Raw genomic sequence first — 21,861 nt, 5'->3', positions numbered from 1 at the left:
GTTCACCAGAGTTGAGGGTCCATTTCTGTTCTATTGAACACTTTATTTTCAAGTTCACATGGAACATTCTCTAAAATAGATCAGATAATAGGGCACAATACAGGTCTCAACAAATGCAAGATTGAAATCATGCCATGCAACTTTTCTGAACTCAATTCTGTCAAACAGGAAGTCATCCACAGGAAAAAAAATCTGGAAAGATTATGAATACACTGAGGTTAAACAACATGCTACCTACAATGAATGGGTCAAGAAGGAAATCAAAGTAGAAATTTAAAAATACATGGAAACAAATGAAAATGAAAACACAATGATCCAGAACTTTTGGGATCAGGATAGGCAGTCCTATGCAGGAAGTATATACTTTTACATGCCTACCTCAAGAAGCAAAAAAATCTCCAATAATAAACCTAACCTTACATGTAAAGGAGCTAGAAAAAGAACTACAAATGAAGCCAAAAAACAGCAGAAGGAAGGACATAAAAAAAGAATAGAGCAGAAATAAATGATATAGAAATTAAAAACAATAGAACAGATAGAAGTGTTTGCAGGAGGAACTAAGATGGCAGAGTAGTTGTAAGACCCTAGGCTTCCCTTGTTCCTTAAACACAGCTACATAGATGTCAAATCATTCTGGGGGCCCCTGGGTGGCTCAGTTCAGGTCATGATCTCAAGGTCCTGGGATCAAGTCCTGTGTCAGGCTCCCCACTCAGTGGGGAGTCTGCTTGTCCCTCTCCCTCTGGCCCTCTGCTCTCTCATGCTCACTCTATCTCTCAAATAAATAAAGTCTTAAAAAAATGTCAAATCATTCTGAATACCTATGAAATCAATCTGAGGAAGAACAAACTGCACAACTAAAGGAAGAGAAGAAGCCACATCAAGGAAGGTAGGAATTGTAGAGACATGATTTGGGTGAGAAACAGTTCATGGGTACTGTGAAGCAGAGGGAGGCCTTGGGAGTCTTGGAGAAAGGTGAGAGAGAGGGGAGCACCCAGGGGATTACAAAAGAACACTTCTCCAAAACCATTGACTGGGAAAATGAAAGGGGTTGATTTTTGATAGTTTTTGCAACCAGCAGGGTTCAAAGACTGGAGTTTTAGAGGTCTGATGCATGCAGGTATAGACCTTAAAGGGCCCTGCAGTACTCCTGTAGAGAAGGCATGGGGAGACAGCAAGATCTGAGGATTGCCTAAGGCACACTGGGGTAAACTATTCACTCCCCTTACAGTGTATCTCAGAGAAGTGGCATTGCCTCTCCAGCAACAAAAGAGCTGGCAATTGCCATTTCCCTCCTCTGCCCCTCAACATAGGTGCAGAGACATCTGCTCAGGGCAACTAACCCAGACACTGGCTGTTTAGCCTGCTTTGCTCCAAATCCCACACTCCTGAGCTCTGGGGCAACTGCCCTCGAGGGCCACACCTGCATCAATCCCAGTGCGGTGACACCCTCCCCCAGAAAACCAGTGTGGGTCCTTACCACACCAGGTCCCTAAAGCTTGGCATTTTAAAACTCAGCCAGCCTGGTTGGGATAGAGCCCCAAGTACACAGCATTGCACTGGGCAGGTAAGCAACCCAGAGACAGAAGAGTGAAACAGCAATCTGAAAAATGCCTAGGGTGCATGAGGTGAGATTTTTCGCTCTTCTGAGAGATGGTCCCTAACAGCAGCAAGCAGGAACTCCCCTCTCTAGGGATAACAGAGCTGGCTGGTGCCATTTAGCTCCTCTGTCCCTGAGCATAAACCACTATTAGTAAATAGCACAGCACCAACACTGTCTGCCTAACCTGTTTACACCATGGCCACCACTGTGCACTTGGCTGGGACTGCTTTTCTCAATTATGTGTGCATAAAGACCAGAGCAGCCAGCCCCTCCCCCAGAAGACCAGCACAAACCCCTGAATATACCACATTTACTGACCATAGAAGTCTGCAAACTTCTGTTCTAGTGGAAATTCTAGTGCAAATAGTATCAGGTCTCTTTTAACAAGCAGATCAGAGCACACCTAGTTAAAACTTGCCACTCTCTGGCCAAGGTCCAAACACTTTCATTGCAAGCAAGGAGAACCTCTGCAGAGGCCTGACCTGAGGGATAAAGCAGGCATAACACAGCAACAGAGTGCATGCAACACACACCAGAGATGCTTCCTAAAGTGCCAGACCCTGGTCATTATATAACCCCTTGTTCATAAAACTATTACTCTCAGGAGCAGGAAACATACCAGGCTTTCCTAACACACAGAAGAAGATGGAGACTGAGACAAAATGCCAAGATGGAGGAATTCATCCCAAAAGAAAGAACAAGAAAAGTCATGGTCAGGCACCTAATCAAGCCAGAAATAAGTAATATGCCTGATCCAGAATTTAAAGCAACAAGCTTAAGGATACTAGCAGGGCTTGAAAAAAGCATAGAAAACATCAGGGATACACTTGCCACAAAGATAACAGAGCTTAAAATCAACAAAGCTGAAATGAAAAATGCAATAACCAACTGGATGTAAAGAACAAAAGGATGGAAGAAATACAGGAATAAAATACAGAAGATAGGATTATGGAAAATAATGAAGCTGAACAAAAGAGGAAGATAAAAATCTTAGGTTATGAAAGTAGACTTAGGGAACACACTGAGTCTATCAAATATAATAACATTGATATCATAGGAGTCCCAGAAGGAGAAGAGAGAGAAAAAGGGACAAAAAGCTTATATGAGGAAATCATACCTGAAAACTTCCCTAATCTGGGAAGGAAACAGACATCCAAATCCAGGAGGCACAGAGATCTCCCAACAAAATCACCAAAAGAAGACAACACTAAGATATATAGCAGTTAAATTTCCAAAATATAGAGATAAAGAAAAAAATCCTAAAAGGAGCAGGACAAAAGAAGTACCTAATTTACAAGGGAAGACCCATAAGTTTAGCAGCAGATCTTTCCACAGAAACTTGGCAGGCCAGAAGAAAGTGGCATGATATATTCAACATGCTGAAGGGGACAAATCTACAGCCAGGGATACTTTATCCAGCAACACTATCATTCAGAATAAAAGGAGAGATAGAGTTTCCCAGACAAACAAAAACTAAAGGAGTTTGTGACCAAAGGAGTTTGTAAACTAGCCTTACTGGTTTATTACTTATTAAAGGGGGCCCTGAGTGGGAAGGAAAGCCCAAAAGTGACAAAGACTAGAAAGGAATAGAGAAAATCTCCAGAAACAATGACAAAAGAAGAAATACAATGGCACTAAATTCACATCTATTGATAATTACTTTGACTGTAAATGGACTAAAAGCACTAATCAAAAGACATAGGGTGTCAGGATGTATTAACAAAAGACAAGACCCATCTTTATGCTGCCTACAACAGACTCATTTTAGACCTGAAGACACCTGCAGATTGACATTGAGGGAATGGAGAAATATTACTATGCAAACTGATGTCAAAAGACAGCAGGTGTAACAATTCTTATGTCAGAAAAACTAGACTTTAAAACAAAGACTGTAACAAGAGATGAAGAAGGGCACTATATCAAAATAAAGGGGTCTATCCAACAAGAAGATCTAACAACTGTAAATATTTATGCCACCAAGTTGGAAGCACCCAAATATATAAAACAATTAATAACAAACATAGGAACTCATTCATAATAATACAGTAATAATAGGGGATGTTAATACCTCACTCACATCAATAGACAGATCATCTAAGCAGAAAATCAACAAGGAAACAATGGCTTTGAATGACACACTGGATCAGATGGACTTCACAGATATATTCAGAGCATTTCATCCTAAAGCAGCAAGATGCACATTCTTTTCAAGTGCACACAGGACATTCTCAAGAATAGGTCACACACTAGGTCATAAATCAGGCCTCCACAAGTACAAAAAGATTGAGATCATACCATTCATATTTTGTGACTACAACACTATGAAACTTGAAGATAACAACAAGAAAAAAATGGAAAGACCACAAATACATGAAGGTTAAAAAAACATGGTACTAAAGAATGAGTGGGTCAACCAGGAAATTAAAGAAGAAATTTAAAAATACATGGAACAAATGAAAATGAAAACATGATGATCCAAAACATTCAGGATGCAGTGAAAGTGGTCCTAAGAGGGAAGTATATGGCAATACAGGTCTACATGAAGAGGCAAGAAAAATCTCCAGTAAGAACCTAACCTTACAAGGGCATATTTGTTATGGAAAAGATATTATATGTGGCAAATTTGAGCTACTTGAGAACAGTCTTCAATAAAGGTAAAAGAATAATAGTATGTAAAATAATCAAAGCCATAATAAGAAAAGTTCTATGTCCTTATATACCACAGTTCTCAGTAAGATTGACTGTCCTTGTCATAGCCATATTTTAAAAAAAGCAAAACTATTCAATTCTAATAATACATTAAAGCCCATTTCTAAACTCACAGTATGTCCATTTTGTAGCAAATATTCTACCTCATTGCTAGTATTTCTTTAGACAGATATAATAGAACTAATGTATTGAAATATGACCTTCATTTATTTTCTGATTAATCTTTGTTATGCTTGACAATGAATCACATCATTAAAGTACCTGATATGGGAAAAAAAAAAAAAGAACCTGAAAAAAAAGCTGGGAGCTTTTCCCTTAAGATCAGGAACACGACAAGGATGCCCACTCTCACTACTATTGTTCAACATAGTACTAGAAGTCCTAGTAACAGCAATCAGACAACAAAAAGAAATAAAAGGCATTCAAGGGATGCCTGGGTGGCTCAGTTGGTTAAACTGCTGCCTTCAGCTCAGGTCATGATTCCAGGGTCCTGGGATCGAGCCCCATATCGGGCTCCCTGCTCGTGCAGGAAGCCTGCTTCTCCCTCTGCGTGCCACTCCCCCTGCTTGTGCTCTTTCTCTCTTTCTCTCTCTCTTGCTATCTCTCTCGATGTGTCAAATAAATAAATAAAATCTTTAAAAAAAGGCATTCAAATTGGCAAAGAAGAAGTCAAACTCTCTCTCTTTGCAGATGACATGATATTTTATGTGGAAAACCCAAAAGACTCCACCCCCAAATTACTAGAACTCATACAACAATTCAGCAATGTGGCAGGATACAAAATATATAAAGAACTCATAAAACTTGACACCCAAAATCAAATATTCAGTTAAAAAATTGGCAGAAAAAAATAAAAATTAAAAAAAAAATGGGCAGAAGACATAAATAAGCATTTTTCCAAAGCAGACATACAGATGGTTAACAGACACATGAAAACATGCTAAGCATCACTGATCATTAGGGAAATACAAATCAAAACTACGATGAGATTCCACCTCCCACCTGTCAGAATGGCTAAAATTAACAACACAGGAAACAACAGGTGTTGGCAAGGATGTGGAGAAAGGGGAACCCTCCCATCCAAGTACTAACCAGGCCCAACCATGCTTAGTTTCTGAGATCAGACGAGATGAGGCACGTTCAGGGTGGTAATGATACACTATATATTAACTAATTGAATTTAAATAAAATAAGTAAAAAGATGGGACCCTCTTGCACTACTGGTGGAAATACAAACTGGTACAGCCATTATGGAAAACAGTATGTAGTTTCCTCCAAATTTAAAAATAGAACTATCCTATAATCCAGCAATTGCACTACTAGGTATTTACCCAAATGATACAAAAATACTGATTCAGTGGGATATATGAACCCTAATGTTTATAGCAGCATTTTCAACAATAGCCAAATTATGGAAAGATCCTAAATGTCCATCATCTAATGAATGAATAAAAAAGTTGTGGTATATATATATATATAGAATGGAATATTACTCATCCATAAAAAATAGAAATATTGTCATTTGCAATGACATGGTTAGAGCTTGAAAGTATTAGGCTAAGTGATGAATATAGTAGGAAAAAAAGAGGCAAACCAGGAAACAGACTCTTAACTGTACAGAACAAATTGAGTGTTACTGAAGGGGAGGTACATGGGGGAATGGGTTAAATAGATGATGGAGATTAAGGGGTGCACACGTTAGGAGCATTGGGTGTTGTATGTAAGTGATGAATCACTAAATTTTATACCTGAAACTAATATTACACTATATGTTAAATAACTGGAATTTAATAAAAACTTGAAAAAGTAAAGAATAATTTATTAAAAAGACAAAAGGAAGTACAAATACCTTCAACTAAAATAAACCACAAAAATCCACAATGAGATACATTTCAGTTAAATTATCAAAAGGAAAGCATAAAGGGAGAATTTTGAAAGCATCAAGAGAAAAGTGATTGATCACATAAAGGAATTTCTCAATAGAAACCTTGCAAGCCAGAAAGAAGTGGGATGATATATTCAAAGTGCTTAAAAGAAATGGCCACCCAAGAATATTATATCCAACAAAACTGCTTTCAAAAATGGAGAGAGAAAAAAATTCCTAGATAAACAAAAGCTGAAGGAGTTTATCACCAATAAACTTGCCTTACACAAAATATTAAAGGGAGACTTTCAAGATAAAACCAAAAGACACTAAACAACACCATGAGAACATAGGAAGTATAAAGTTCACTAGTAAAGACAGAGGTACAGACAAATGCAGGATAATGTAATATTGTAATGCTGGTGTATAAATCACTTTTTACTATGGTTAGAAGTCAAAAACAAGTATTTTGAAAAACTATATGAAATAAATTAATGAATATAAAAGTAAAAATCTGTAATTTGTGACCTCAGTAAAGTGTGAAGGGAGTAAAATAGTAGAGTTTTTGTATGAAACCGAAGGTAAGTTATCAGCTTAAAATAGATTGTTATCAATAAATTTTATGTAAGCCCCATTGTAACCTTATGAAAATCCCTATAGAAGATACACACACACACAAAAAGATAAAATAATCAAAGCATGTCACCACAAAAACTCAAAGAAACACAAAGGAAGTCAGAAAGAGGGGAAAAAAGAGACAAAAAACATCAAAACACAGAAAAATATAACAAAATGGCAAGAGTAAGACCTTGAAGTAAGTAATGACTTTAATATAAATGAATTAAATACCAGCATCAAAAGACAGAGTGGCTAAATAGATAAAAAACAAGATCCAATTAATGTTATCTAGAAGACATATTTAGATTTAAAGACACACATAGGTTCAAAATGACAAATTAGAAAAAGATATTCCATGTAAAAGCTTAAAAAGAGCAGAGGTGGTCATACTTATGTTAGAGAAAATAGACCATAAGCAATAAATAAATAAATAAATAAATAAATAAATAAATGTAAATAAGTAAATAAATATTGTTACTAGCAATAACAGAGGATATTATATATTGACAAAAGGTGAATAGGCAACTGACAGAATTGGGGGAAATATTTGGAAGTCATATATCTCATGAGTCATTAATATTTAAATTTGTAAGAATCTTCTACAATGCTAAATATATAAATAACCCAATTAAAAATGGGCAAAGGGATTGAACAGACATTTGTCTAAAGAAAATGGCCAACAGGTATATAAAAAGGTTAACATCATTAACATCACCAAAATGCAAATCAGAGCCACAGTGAGCTCTTGTTACCCATGTTAAGATAGTCACTATTACAAAGAAGAAGAAAGAAAATAACAGGTGTTGGTGAGTATATGGAGAAATTGCAACTCTTGTGCTCTATTGTTTATAATGTAAAATGGTGCAGGCACTATGGAAGAAAGAATAGAGATTCCTCAGAATATTAGAAGTAGAAGTACTATATGATCCAACTATTCCACTTCTGGGTATTTATCCAAAAGAATTGAAAATAAAATATTGAATAGATATGTGCATTCTCATGTTCATTGCAGCATTATTTAAATATCTGAAAAGTAGAAACAACCTAGTGTTCACCAAAAAATTAATGAATAAAAATATGTGATATATGCATACAATGAAATATTCAGCCATAAAAAAATTAAGGAAATCCTGTCATTCCACCACATGGATGGAACTTGAGGACCTTATGCTATTTCATATAAGCCAGTCACAGAAGGACAAATACTACATGATTTCACATATGTAAATTATCTAAATAGCAAAACTCAGTGAAGCAGAAAGTAGAGCTGTGGTTGCCAATGGCTGTGACGAGGGGTAAATAGGGAGTTGCTTTTCAATAAATATAGTGTTTCAGTCATGCAAGATGGAAATCTTCTAGACATCTGCTTTAAAACAATGTGCAAATTTTTAATAATACTTTACTGTACTCTTAAAAAGGGTAGTAAGTCTTATGTTAAGTGTTTTTTACTATACCATAATAAAAATTTTTTTAAAAATGATAATGATAATAAAAGACTGAAAGGGTAGATGCAGTTAAAGGACGTAGGATAAATAAGAGTAGAGGTTCTTGTGGGATTAAAGAATTGTACAGAAGACATAAATGGGGTAAGATGAAAAAAAGTGAAATTGAATAAAGAATATGTAGGACCAGGATAATGTGTAGTTGTATAGAAAGTGAAGGAATAGGGACACCTGGGTGGCTCATTCGGTTAAGCGTCTGCCTTCTGCTCAGGTCATGATCCCGGGGTCCTGGGATCAAGCCTTGAGTCAGGCTCCCTGCTCAGTGGGGAGTCTGCTTCTCCCTCTCCCTCTGCTGCTGCTGCTCTCTCTCTCTCTCTGTCAAATAAATAAATAAAATCTTAAGAAAAAAGAAAGTCAAGGAATAGATTTTTGAAAGGAGAAAGATTTAAAAAGCTTAGATTCCAGAGTGTTGGAATGTTAGTTATCAATCTTAGAAGGAAACTCATTTTGGTACTTCAAAATGGCAGATGAGATAGGACATGAATAAAGTTAGTAGGCACTGTCAGTACATAAATATTTGAATGTAGATTATGCATATAATGTTTGGGAGGTGACAAGTAGCATTTGAACAGTGACTTCAAGGGAATTCTAAAGTTGTGTCACAGGGTTCTGTCATCATTTCTGTAGTATTTAACATTCTTCTTAAAGACTTCAGAACAAATAAATCTGAGTAACAGGAAGCTAAAGGATCTTAAGTGTTCTTCTAAAGAGTCATGTCTGTTAATAAACTCAACCTGATTGAATAGATAGATGGATAGATAGATACATATATATCACTCTTAATTACATTATATGAGTACATCTGAGGAGAATGTATTTAAGCTGTTATTTTGATCAAATATATTTAGATATATGTGATAAGATGGTCTGATAGGTTAAAAAAAAGTCCATAAAAATCTATAGATGTCATTATGGGGTCCATAAAATCCCAATGCTTTCATTGCATAATCTTGGAGAAAGTGCAACACATTAATATTCATTTCTACACTTTGCCTCCACTGTTTCTCCCTTCCCAGGAGGATATCATGCAACCTTGCCCACTCATTCAGTGGAAACTACTTCTATTTTATCCCATTTCTGCTTGTAGACTGATATATGAGAAGAGGTGTGATCTATAACCCAAACAAAAAACAGCTTTTCTATCTTTGGAACTAATTACACACAACATTGGTAGAAAATCTTTTGTAAATACTTTCTAAGTTGTGGGCCTTAATAAAGGAATCTATTTTCCCCTTCAAACTAATCAAAAGTAGAGGTAAATAAACTGTTGTGAAAACAAAAAAACAGACAAAATATTTATAAAAACTGACATGTTATGAACTGTTACATGAGTGCAGGTTAGCTCTGTGTTAAAATTTCATTTGCTTGGGGTGTTTGGGTGGCTCAGTCAGTTAAGCGTCTGCCTTCGGTTCAGGTCATGATCTAAGGTCCTGGGATCAAGCCCTGCATTGGGCTCCCTGCCCAGCAGGAAGTCTGCTTCTCCCTCTTTCTGCTCATGCTCTCTCTCTCTGTCTCTCTCAAATACATAAATAAAATCATTAAACATTTTTTCATTTGCTTAATTTAAATTGAAGACATTAACCTAAGAATGACAACGAAAACCTAAAAAACTATACAACAACAATACGCCAAATCTTAAATCTATCCAAAGTGAGTTTTTTTTGGCTTCTATTAAGAAGGATTTGTTTTGTCAACTGTGTTAAATGCTCCCTGAAAATCCTGTTCACTTATTCCTCCTGATTCATCTATCTGGCAATCTTAGTTGTATGAAGAGGAAATGACTCAAAAAACCAGTTATTAAAATCTGGGTTCAGAAGACACTTCAATATTTCCATGAAGTTCCTCAATGGTATCTTAAATTTTGTTCATATGTGTGTATTCACATTTTTTCCTGTGAAAATCCATGGACTTTATAAGAATATTAAAGATCTTCATCCACTCTCCCTCATGAAAAATTCAAAAGAACAATTGCTCTAAACATACTGGATCTTACTAATTATCGGCCTGTTAATGTTTAGTACTCAAACTCTCCAGACCCCAAACTTCATCATATGGGAACAAGGGTTGATGATTTAAGAAAATAATAGATTAGATGCACATAATTAGTATACTCTTAGTACTTTCATGAAGGGTTCAGAGTCCATTTTCAAATTGTAGATGTGCATTTTTATGAAAGGTTTTTGATAATTTGTATCACATTGTTTGTAAGTTTTTTTTTGTTTGTTTTTTTTACCATATTACATGGTATCACTTTAATAAGCAGAACATATAGTACTTCTTGTAATGCAAAAAAAGCTGCCATATAGTGCTTTGGGACCCCAGTGTGATCTTAAGTTGTAAAGATTGAATTTGAATTTTGTTCCCCTTATCAACGTGCCCTACTTTTTGTCTAAGTGGGCATAATTTTTCTGTTGTACTTACCTGTTTGGGAACTACTCTGGACAAAAATAAGACAATTTTAACTATTGCTATAGGAATAGCAATGGTTCCTACAAATTCTTCAACACAGAGGGAGGAAAGAGAGGATCCAAAAGTTAACAATGAAGAGGCAAGGAGGTCTGCAAAGTATCACACTACATTTTATTTTACAAGGAAGTAATCTAAGTTACCAAGATACATTGATATAACCAGGAGAAATGGGACACCCTACTCAAAAACTACACTGGTCCAATCAATCTTGGCAATCAACAGGGTGACAGATACCACTAGATATTGTTTATTGCTATGAATTGAATATTTGTCACCTCAAAATTCATGTATTGAGGCCCTAATGTTATGGTATATAGGGCTGAGGCATTGGGAAGTAATTAGGTCATAAGGGTAAAGCCCGCATGATGGGCCTCATAAGAACAAGTCCATATGAAGAAGAGAGCTAGCCTTTTCTCATTCTGCATTTGAGGACATAAAGATAAGTTTACCACCCACAAGGCAAGAAGAAGGCTCTCACCAAGAACAGGCACCATGATTTTGGACTTCCCAGCCTCTAGAACTGTAAGAAGCCAATCTTGGCTGTTTAACCCATCCAGTCTATGGTAATTTATTTTTTTAAAGATTTTATTTATTTATTTAACAGAGGGAGAGAGAGAGAAAACACAAGCAGGAGGATCAGCTGGCAGGGGGAGAAGCAGGTTCCCAGCTGAGCAAGGAGCCCAATGTGGGACTTGATCCCAGGACCCTAGGATCATGACCTGAGCCAAAGGCAGATGCTTAACTGACTGAGACACCCAGGTGTACCCCAGTCTATGGTAATTTAATTTAACAGCCCCAGCTGACTAACACAACCACATATCCTGGGTGTGACTAGACCTTCTCCCTATACAAAGACAGGTTTTGATCCCAGCTACCTGACTATACTAGGGATGCTTAATACAACCTAGAAAGAGCATCCCTGGTACCTGCCTGATTTATTCCAACTACAGACTGCATATCTGTAATGCTTTAACTGACCCTGTTATTACAGTTTTAAGTTTTGTCTCAAGTTACTTTCTAATGTCTTGATATATTTTGGTGGGTGATTTAGGAAGAAAATTGTTGACTAGAATATTTTTTTTTCTCTTTTAAGTACCTGCACCTTTATATCTATTGAAGTTACCAAGTGTTTCATATTGTAATTCTTAGTGACTTATTTTTTAGACTCTCCCTCCTCCAAAAGGTAATAATAATCATAGCCATTTTGCTCTTCCTTGATTTTTCAGTTTAGCACAATTGAGTTCACATGAATCTAACATAACCATTAAATTTGGGTCCCTCATTCAAATGAGTTAATTGAGCAATTGCTAAGGACTACATGTTTGTTTCTCTCCCAAACTCTTATGTAGAAACTCTAATTATAATGTGATAATATTTAGATAGTATTTAGGCCCCCTCAATAGGTCTTTTGTCAGGTATCTGGGTCAAGAGGGTGGTATGATGGGATTAGTACCCTATTAAGAAGAGACAGGAGAGAGCTTTCTCTGTTTCTCTCTTTCCCTCTCTCTCTTTCTTTGGGACATGTGAGGATACAGCAAGAAAGCAGCTGTCTACAAGCCAGGAAGCAAGCCCTCAACAAACATGAGATCTACCAACACCTTGATCTTTGACTTCCCAGCCCCCAGAACTGGGAAAATTAATGTTTATTTCTTTTTTTTAAAGATTTTATTTATTTATTTGACAGAGAGAGACACAGCAAGAGAGGGAACACAAGCAGGGAGAGTGGGAGAGGCTTCCTGCTGGGCAGGGAGCCCAATGCAGGGCTTGATCCCAGGACCCTGGGATCATGACCTGAGCCAAAGGCCGACGCTTAATGACTGAGCCACCCAGGTGCCCCTATTAATGTTTATTTCTTAAGCCACCCAGTCTATGGTAAGTTTGTTTTAGCAGCTCTAACTAAAACAGTGATCAACAAAACAAAACAAAACAAAACAGTAACAAAATATAATATGCAAATTATAGTGATACCTTCCAAAAGGTTTGTGAAGTATAACTTTCACTTGTAAACCAGTTGTGAACAGTAAAATGTAAATCTGTCCTAAATCTGCCCCTTCACTGCTTTGGCACCCATTCATTACATCTATATGTATTTGTGTAACTAAGCATATAGTTTCATGGGTTCTATACAAGTAACCTGTAAAAGAGGAAGAGCAAAGATTATGTTTCCCCAAGGTCAGTTCTTGGCACAGTGTTTGGAAGATCTAAAAAAAGTACTCAGTAAGTGTTTGATAAATTAATAACCAGTAAACAGCAATACTTCTACTAGAACTCATGGTACTTAAGTCCTTGCACAAGGATACTTTAAAAGCTATCATTTTTTATTTATTTTTAACTTCTTATGCTAGTTTGTCTTGTCTTCTTAACTAGATGGTAAAGTAAATTCCACAAGACTAAAGATGCTGTCTGGTTCTTTCGTACCCTCAGATTCCACTATTATGCCTTGAATAGGGTGAATACTCAATAAATCTTTGTTGATTTCCTTTAAGACAGGCTATGGAGACAAACTACTTTGATGCAGTTTTAAAAAGGAGTAGTTAAAACTTGTAAAATTAAGAACAAAAATTCAACAAGTATACTTATGAATGAGGATTATTTGGTTTCTTGATACTAAAGAGTCAAAATTATCTCCTTTCTATAAAAAGTCAATCTCCAAAGTTTTTACCCTTAAATTGGCATTGAGTAACACAAGTATTACAAAATAATGTCAGAAACAAGGCTTTTTTTATGTTGTTATTGCCTATGATTTAATAATACAATTTAGAAATAAACTATTAATCTTAATTTTATCATTCATTTCCTAGGTCAGGGTTTTTCCATATTCAGATACACATTTCACTGAATATGAAAACGATTTAGGAAAAGCATTTTTTGAACTAACTCCTTGTGTACCATGCTCATATAATAGCACAGTTAACTCCAAGAATTGGCCTTTAATACAACCCATTACCTTCAGACATTGAAACTGTTTACTGTGAATACATATTAAGTTTCATTGTAGAGGCAAGAACTGTTTTTCTTTATGTGAATCTTACAATAAATAAGTTGAATACAAAAAAATAGAGAAGATGGTGTTTTCATAACAAGCTGCCTTATAAAGTAATTCATATATAAAAAAGCAACTGTTGTTGTGGCAAAGAGTATGTTTTATATTTTATCCTCTTCAATCATAAGAGGAAGAAGGAGAAAAAAAAATCCTCATTGTATATAAAACCTTGTGCACTTTGACATAAGTCCTTCCAGCCATGCTCTTTTTGATTGAAACAAACTTAAACCATATTCCATTTCACAAGAGCAAAATGTGCTGAACATGTGGTTTTTAAAATAGAAGCATGTGCATCAACTATTCTGCATGAAGATCCTTTCTGAGAAATGTCTCTGGGGAAAGTTCATTACCCATAGCCAGGGAGCACAGGAAAAGGGTGAAACAGACTGAGATCAAGCATTCCTTAAAGTGGATGGCCCAGGCAGAAGCATAAATGACATTTAATATGCACACTCAGGGGCTCCTGTTGAGTGCTCTGTTTGGTAACCCGGATAAGGATGCTTGTTTAGTGGATAAAAGTGTAACTTTAGAAATCGACAGGAACTCTTGTGCTCTGACACCTGTATTCTCAGCTAGAGATGGTGGAAGGGGTATTAAACAAGCACACATTTCAAACCTAATTCTATTTTGCTTTCTTACAACTTTCTGGTTTCAAAAGAGCCATTTATAAAGCTGGCAATTAAAGGATGCATTGACAACACCCAGTTGCCGTTATAATATAGTTCAAATTCTGTCTTTCTATTGCTAAAATATTTTTTAATCTATAAATATAAACTGAGGGACAAACTGACATTATCTTTACTGTAATAGTTGGTGGGAATTAGCATATGGATAGATATTTTTGTTGTAGACTTTATCAATAATAGTATTTATATCTAAAATAAATACTGTGAACTTTGAAAGCATTCAGCAGAGTAAATCAACAGTGAATATTAGCACTTCAAGGATATCATCCCTTCCAGCCTGAGGAAAAAAAAAAAGAGGTTGGGCTGTGAATTTTGACCTAAGAATATAATAATGTCTTCCTAGATCTCATTATGCCTTATGTCCATTTAAGGCCATCTGGGGCCCAGAATGATGAAAGAGTGGTGCAAATTTATGAGCCCCTGGATCTAGCAATAGCCCTCTGGATATTAGCTTGGATTAGTAGATTTACAGCTAATCCAAACACTGTGAGGCAAATTCTGCCCGACACATCTGCACTATGAGACTCTGAAAATTGTAGCAAGTCAAGCTTTTGAAGAGCTGACAGCAGCCTTTATGCTCCAGGCACAGGCTGCATGTGGTTTGCCATCAAGTGCAGTTCTTCATAGCTGCATTCCTTCTACATTTGCAATGACAGTCCTTGCCCCCCAGCCCCCACTCCGTGGTAATGGCCATTGTCAGCCACAAACTTAAATTGATCATATGTTCTTTTCTAGACCAAGCAAATTTTGAGTCATTTTTTTGCATAAGATATACATGATATGAGAAAGAGAGAAAGGGCATTTATACTCTTCATTTCAGCCAAAGAAGCTGTCTGAAAACAAAGTTTTACATTAATTTCTGCTAAATCACAGATTCAGCTACAAATTTGGATCTGAGGGGCCATTATATAATTTGGGGATTCTCACTGGAATTCTTGAATGTTTTTCAAATTAGGGAGTCTGTGATATCAAAATACAAAGGGTCATATTTTTGTCTGTGATGTAAAGTACATTTTATATAATCATATAGAGAGACATATGAGCAGAAATCATATCAGCAAGCATTAGACACAACATATAAAATTATCCAGAAATTATATGTATCATTTAAACCTGGATGATACTAATTCTATCAAATAGAACCTGTCCTACTACTTATCTGACAAAGGAATATTGCACTAATATTAATGAAACTATCATTTTTAACCTCCTACTATGTGCCATGCTTTTTACATTCACCAGCATTGATCTTTACAAAACAGAATTAGGTCAATATCCTTATCTCCATTTTACACATAAATGACACTCAGAAAAAATAAGTGACTTATCCAGGACCCAAAGTGGAGCCCAAATTTAATCCCTGATATCTCTGTTTCTACAATTCTCAATTTTTGACTATGGCACTGTTATGGAGTAAACTGCGTTTCCCCCAAGCCAAAAAACGGTATGTTAAAATCCTAATCCCCAGTATATATGAAATTGAATTATTTCATATATGTAAGGTTTGATCTTGATTAAATCAGAATGTTATATTAGTTTCAAGTATACAATACAGTGAGTCAATACTTCCATACATCACCTGTGCTCATCACAAGTGCACGCCTTAATCCATATCACCTATTTAACCCATCCACCTACCCACCTCCCTTCTGGTAACCTCTCTGTACTTAAGAGTCTGGCTCTTGGTTTGCCTCTCTCTCTTATTTTGCCTTTGCTTGTTTGTTTTCTTAAATTCCACATATGAGTCGAATCATATGGTATTTGTCTTTCTCTGACTAATTTTGCATAGCATAATATTCTCTAGCTTCATCCACATCATTGCAAATGACGAGATTTCTCATTCTTTTTGATGGCGGAGTAATATTTCAGTGTGTGTGTGTGTGTGTGTGTGTGTGTGTGTGTGTGTGTGTACCACCTCTTCTTTACTCATCAGTTGAGGGACACTTGGGCTGTGTCCATAATTTGGCTATTGTAGATAATATGGCTATAAACATCAAGGTGCAGTTATCATTTTGAATTAATATTTTTGTATTCTTTGGGTAAATACCTAGTAGTACAATTGCTGAATTGCAGGATACTTCTATTTTTAACTTTTTGAGGAAACTCCATCCTGTTTTCCAGAGTGGCTTCACCAGTTTACATTCCCACCAACAGTACAAGAGAGTTCCCCTTTCTCCACATCCTCGACAACACCTGCTGTTACTTGTGTTGTTGATTTTAGCCATTCTGACAGCTGTTAGGTGATATCTCATTGTAGTTTTTATTTTCATCTCCCTACAGATGAGTTATATGGACCAACTTTTCATGCGTCTGATGGCCATCTGTATGTTTTCTTTGAAAAAAAAGTTTATTCATATCTTCTGCTCATTTTTAATTGGAATATTCATTTTGGGGGGTGTTTAGTTTTATAAATTCTTTAAATATTTTGGATACTAACCCTTTATTGGAAATGTCACTTTCAAATATCTTTTCTCATTCTGTAGGTTGCCTCTTAGTTTTTTTGATTGTTTCCATCACTGTGCAGAAGCTCTTTTATTTTTATGTAGTCCCAATACTTTATTTTTGCTTTTGTTTCCCTTGCCTCAGGACACATATCTAGTAAAACATTGCTATGGCCAATGTCAAAGAGGTTACTACCTGTGTTCTCGTCTAGAATTTTTATGGTTTCTGGTCTAACATCAGGTCTTTAATCCATTTTGAATTTACATTTGTGTATGGTGTATGAAAGTGGTCCAGTTTCATTCTTTTACATGTGGCTGTCCAGAATTCCAACACCATTTGTTGAAGAGACTGTTTTTGTTCTATTGGGTATTATTTCCTTCTTTGTTGAATATTAATTGACCATATAGTTCTGGGTTCATTTCTGGGCTTTCTATTTTGTTCTATTGATGAATGTGTCCATTTTTATACCAGTAATATACTGTCTTGATCACTACAGCTTTGTAATATGAAGTATGGAATTGTGATCCCTCCAGGTTTATTTTTCTTTTTCAAGATTGCTTTGGCTATTCAGGGTCTTTTGTGGTTCCATACAAATTTTAAGTTTGTTTGTTCTAGCTCTGTGAAAAATGCTGGTGGTATTTTGATAGGGATGACATCAAACTTGTAGATTGCTTTGGGTGTATATATATTTTAACAATATTTGTTCTTCCAAACCACAAACATGGAATGTCTTTCCATTTCTTTGTGTCATCTTCAATTTCTTTCATAAGTGTCTTACAGCTTTCAAAATATAGGTTTTTCACATCTTTGGTTAGGTTTATTCCTAGATATCTTATTGTTTTTCATGGAATTATAAATGGATTCTTTCCTTAATTTCTCTTTCTGCTGTTTCATCATTGGTGTATAGAAATCCAATAAATTTATGTATGTTGATTCTGTATCCTACAATTTTACTGAATTTGTTTATACCTTCTAGAAGTTGTTTTTTTTTTTTTTTTTGTGGAATCTTTTGGGTTTTCTATATAGAGAATCATGTCACCTGCAAATAAAGAAAGTTTGACTTCTTCCTTGCTGATTTAGATGTCTTTTATTTCTTTTTGTTGTCTGATTGCTGTGGTTAGGACTTCCTGTACTATGTTGAATAAAAGTGTTAAGAGTGGACATCCTGGGGTGCCTGGGTGGCTTAGATGGTTAAGCGTCTGCCTTCGGCTCAGGTCATGATCCCGGGGTCCTGGGATCGAGTCCCGCATTGGGCTCCCTGCTAGGCGGGGAGCCTGCTTCTCCCTCTGCCTCTGCCTCTCTCTCTCTCTGACTCTCATGAATATGAAAAAAAAAAAAAAAGAGTGGACATCCTTCTTTTGTTCTTGACCATAGAGGAAGAGTTCTCAATTTTTTCTCCATTGAGGATGATAATAGCTGTGGGTTTTTCATATATTGCCTTTATTATGTTGAGGTAAACTAGCTTTGTTGAAGGTTTTTTATCATGAATGAGTGTTTTACTATGTCAAATGCTACCTCTGCATCTATTGAGATGATCATAGGGTTCTTATCATTTCTTTTATTAATGTGGTATATCACGTTAATTGATTTGTGAATATTGAACCACATTCCTGCAAGACGAGTAAATTGCACTTGAATATAGTGAATAATTTTTTTTTATGCATTGTTCAATTTGGTTTGTAAGTATTTTGTTGAGGATTTTTGAATCTATGTTCATCAGAGATATTGCCCTGTAGTTGTCTTTTATTGTGGTGTCTTTATCTGGTTTTGGTATCATGGTAATGCTTGCCTCAGAATGAATATGGAAGTTTTCCTTCCATTTCTATTTTTTGGAATAGTTTGAGAAGAATAGGTATTAACTCTTCTTTATATATTTCATATAATTCACCCATGAAGCCATCTGGCCATGGTTTTTTGTTTGTTGGGAGTTTTCTGATTATTGATTCTATTTCTTTGCTGGTTATCGGTGTGTTCAAGTTCTCCATTTCTTGCTTTTACAATTTTGGTACTTTACATGTTTATAGGAATTTATCCATTTATTCTAGGTTGTCCTTATATTGGTATATAAATTTCATAATATTCTATTATAACTGTTGGTATTTCTGCGTAATTGGTTGCTATTTCTGCTCTCTCATTTGTGATTTTATTTATTTGGGTCTTTATCTTTTCTTTTTGATAAGTCTGGCTAGAGGTTTATCAATTTTACTGATTTTTCCAAGAACCAGCTCCTGGTTTAATTGATCTGTTCTATTGGATTTTTTTCAAGTTTTTACTTAAATTCCAATTAGTTAACATACAATGTAATATTAGTTTCAGGTGCAGAATTTTGTGATTCATCACTTACGTACAACACCCAGTTCTCATCACAAGTGCCCTCCTTAATACCCATCACCCATTTAACTCATCCCTCGCCCACCTTCTCTCCAGCAACTTTCAGTTTTTCTCTATAGTTAAGAGTCTGTTTTATGATATGCGTCTCTCTTCCCCCCTCCAAGTTCATCTGTTTTGTTTCCTTTATTCCACAGTGAGTGAAATCATATGGTATTTGTCTTTCCCTGACTGATTTATTTCACATAGCATATTGCTCTCTAGCTCTGTCCACGTTGTGGCAAATGACAAAATTTCATTCCTTTTTTTTTTTTTTTTCACATAAGGAAGCATTTATTTGAGGTTTAACATGAAATCGTACAAATAAAATCTGTATAAATACAAATCCACATCGAGTCATAAAACAGATAGCAAAAGACAAAATAAAAAAGAAAACTAATTGGCAACTATATACATTTGGACACAGTTATGTCTTGTACACTAGAAAGGCCTTTACAAAATAATCATCTTAGATCAGTAGAAGACCAATCTTCAATGTCATCCTACAAGATAGGTTAACTTTAGCAATCTCTTCCTGTTTTTTCCAAAGTCCTCCTTTAGTATGGCTGGTGGTTGTTTTGGTGATTGCCACCCCCTTGAGACGCCTTGCTGTAAGTGCTCTGTTGGCCACTGTGGTCTGCATATCCCTTTCCATATCCATAATTCCCAAGTTACACCTAGTATAGTCATAGCCACCATAGCGACTATAGTTTTGATCACCACCATAGACACTATTGTAATTTCCATATCCTTGATCATAATAGTTATTAAATCCTTGGTTCCAGTTTTGGTCCTGACATCGTCCACAACCCCTAGTGCCACCTCATCCACCAGCCGCAACACCTCTTCCTTTTTTGTTGCCTATATACCTCTTTGGCTGGTGCAACTTTGATTTCACACTTCCCAGAAACAATTTGATGATATCTGCTTTTTAACAATTTCTTTATTGGCTCTTCATCTGTATATGTGATAAAACAAAATCCTCTTCTTTATTTGTTTTTGTATCCATGGGAAGTTCAATATTTTCAATCTCTCCAAATGCTCCAAAAATAGTCTTTAATCTGTTCTTCAGAAGTATCTGGGCTCAATCCATCCACAAAAACCTTTTTGTTTTGTTTTTTTCCCCCTTTTAAATCTTTGGTCCTTTTGGGGTCTATCAATTTGCTATCCAGTTTGTGTTCTTTCAGTTCCAAAACCTTATCAACACTAGCAGCATCTTTCAAAAGCACAAATCCAAATCCTCTTGATCTAGTCATTGGATCTGTTTTAATTGTACAGTCTACAACTTCCCCAAATCGAAACAAATATTCAGTCCAATCTTTCTTGCTTGTGTTCCAGTTCAAGCCTCCAATAAACATTTTACCATCATCCTGTTGATTCTTTTAAAAAAAAAATTAAAGATTTTATCTATTTATTTGACAGAGAGTGAGAGAGGACAAGCAGGAGGAGCAGTAGGAGGAGAGGGAGAAGCAGGCTCCCTGCCAAGCAGGGAGCCTGATGTGGGACTCAATCTCAGGACCGTGGGATCATGACCTGATCCGAAGGCAGACGCCTAACCATCTGAGCCGCCCAGGTGCCCCATTCTGTTGATTCTTGCTTACACTGATGTTGGATCAGTCTGTGAATTCCTCTATGTTCCTGTACTCGTTCATGTCCTCCATAATGGTGGAGTTGTCAGCCAGGGTTGCTGGCCCACAGTCCAGGTCATGGTAGAAGTGAAGTGGAGTGTTGTATGGAGTTGAATTTAAAATGGTGGCAGAAGAGCTTCATTTTTTTTTTATAGCTGAGTAATATCCAAATACACACACACACACACACACACACACACACACAAACACACACCGTATCTTCTTTATCCATTCATTAGATGATGGACATTTAGGCTCTTTCTATAATTTGGCTATTGTTGGTAATGCTGCTGTAAGCATCAGGGTTTATGTATCCCTTTGAGTCAGTATTTTTTTTTCCTTTGGGTAAATACCTAGTGGTGTAATTGCTGAGTCATAGGGTAGTTCTATTTTTAGCTTTTTGTGGAAACTCCATACTGTTTTCCAGAGTGGCTGTACCAGTTTGCATTCCAACCAAAGAGCAAGACAGTTCCTGTTTCTCCAAATTCTCACCAACATTTGTTGTTTCCTGGGGTGTTAATTTTAGCCATTCTGACAGGTGTGAGGTGATATCTCAAGGTAGTTTTGATTTGTATTTCCCTGATGATCAGTGATGTTGAGCATCTTTTTTTTTAAAGATTTTATTTATTTGTCAGAGAGAGAGAGAACAAGCAGGGGGAGCAGCAGGCAGAGGGAGAGGGAGAAGCAGACTCCCCACTGAGCAGGGACCCCCCCCCCCCCCCAGTGCAGGACTCCATCCCAAGACCCTGGGATCAGATCATGACCTGAGCCGAAGGCAGACGCTTAACTGGCTGAACCACCCAGGCATCCTAAGCATCTTTTCATGACATTTTTCGTTTGTATGTTTTCTTTGGAAAAATGTCTCTTCATGTCTTCCGCCCATTTCTTAACTGGATTATTTGTTTTTTGGGTGTTGAGTTTGGTAGTTTTTAT

At 36.2% G+C, this 21,861-nt stretch overlaps 1 pseudogene; it reads right to left on the bottom strand.

Moving 5' to 3' along the window:
* Positions 1-19,688: 19,688 nt before the first annotated feature.
* On the bottom strand, positions 19,689-20,979 carry LOC118548845 (heterogeneous nuclear ribonucleoprotein D-like; annotated as a pseudogene).
* Between the last annotated feature and the right edge of the window lie 882 nt (positions 20,980-21,861).

The sequence above is a fragment of the Halichoerus grypus genome, chromosome X (genome assembly GCF_964656455.1).
Source record: "Halichoerus grypus chromosome X, mHalGry1.hap1.1, whole genome shotgun sequence".
Lineage (NCBI taxonomy): Eukaryota > Metazoa > Chordata > Mammalia > Carnivora > Phocidae > Halichoerus > Halichoerus grypus.
This window is presented reverse-complemented; position numbering and strand designations above follow the sequence as displayed.